The 1,575-nt window shown below is 45.0% G+C and overlaps 1 non-coding gene across 1 annotated transcript; it reads right to left on the bottom strand.

Annotated features, from left to right (window-relative positions):
- Positions 1-327: 327 nt before the first annotated feature.
- On the bottom strand, positions 328-513 carry LOC134953691 (U2 spliceosomal RNA). The gene has a single exon (XR_010185716.1). It is a non-coding gene; the product is annotated as a U2 spliceosomal RNA (small nuclear RNA).
- Between the last annotated feature and the right edge of the window lie 1,062 nt (positions 514-1,575).

The following is a 1,575-nucleotide window of genomic DNA, read 5'->3' on the forward strand; positions in this document are numbered from 1 at the left end:
TTGAAGCTATAGTGTCTGTCAAGAACCTGGCTCACTGCACAGTATAAGCTGCGTAAGGAGCGTTTAGCTCTGTGCAACCATTTTGGCAATATGTAAGTACATAGTGCACAAGAAAATAAATAAAATAGTCTGTCTTGTGTCTTGACATGGAAATAACGAAAGGAAAACAGACTACCAACAATCACTGCTTTAGGTGAAAGTATTGACCACAGAGTATTTTACATTAACTCAGCCATTAACATTTTACCAAGGTTTGTGGGCTAAGTAGTAAACAGAGTACCAGTCCCTTGTCATGGTGCAAGCAAAGGCAGACTCTGACAATACTGGTATTTGTGTACTGGTCCTGGACGCACTGCAATACCAGGTCAACGTATAAAGTGGACAGAGCAAGCTCCTCTTCTATCTTACTAAAAATTCATGTAATATATGGTCCCTAAATAGGGAGCGTATCCGATATTAAACTGATAAAAACAGATATTACACCTGAACTTTGCTAAAAGGCTGAGATAATAAGCAAATATCACTTGCATGTTGGTTGCAGTTGGTGGGCTATGTAATAGAGGCAGTAAAAGTCCCACTATACCAGCTATTGAATAAAGCTATACCACCAATTTGGTGGACTAAATGCTGAACACAGTAATAGCCACTATATTAACTGTAGTGCCTGTAATTTGTGAGGAGAGGGCATTGTTTGTGCATGACAAGACAGGTAGAATTTATTTTCTAACAAGCAAATATCATGTGTATATTTGGCATAGTTGCTGGGCTAAGTACAGAAACCTGCCTGCAATAGTCCCAGAATACTTGCTATTGTGTAAATTATACTACAGGCAGATCACTTGTAAAGTTAGCACCCTGTGGGTTTGTTACTGATCACAGCTATAGTCCCACTATCTCAGTGCAAAGACCGACAGTGCTCCCCCTTCCCCCTTATGCTGAGCTGCTGCCATGTGATCAGGAGCTTCCTACAGTGCTGCTGGGGGCAGGGCGCCAAAACACCCAGCAACTCCCTAGAATAAAGATAATAACAATGTTTCTGTCCAGAGTTGGGCTAGAACTTAGGTCTCTATACATATTGGACTCTTGCACTAGTGTGCTGAGCCACAGCCTCATGGCTGAAGAAATACAGAGAGAGGGACTTAGTATGCAGCAAGAAGCTGCACAAAATAGCTTCTTCCCGAGACCTGAGGCACTTTATAATACTGCCCTCAGTGTCCCCTGGCCACCGCTGGTCCCAGGAGTCAGCGCAGCCACATACAGTCCTTCATACAGCCCTTACAGTGACCCAGCCAGGACACAGGAGACATACAGGTAGCAGACACACAGCATGGGGGACTCTCACTCTGAGGGACCGTCATATGCTCGTATGAGTAGGGTCACAGCCCAGCACTACCTCAGTAGGCCGAGGCTGTTCCTACCTGACCCAGTGCCTCCTCGAATTCTGTGAGCCGGAAGGGAGAGACCCAGGGACCTCAGCGGTGTAGTGACTCCCCAGAGGCAATACAGAGTGAGAAACAGAGCTCACAGAAGCTCCTCTATCCTAACTATTTTCACTCTGGATGTGTTTGTTGCCAA

Source organism: Pseudophryne corroboree, chromosome 8 (assembly GCF_028390025.1).
Source record: "Pseudophryne corroboree isolate aPseCor3 chromosome 8, aPseCor3.hap2, whole genome shotgun sequence".
Taxonomy (NCBI): domain Eukaryota; kingdom Metazoa; phylum Chordata; class Amphibia; order Anura; family Myobatrachidae; genus Pseudophryne; species Pseudophryne corroboree.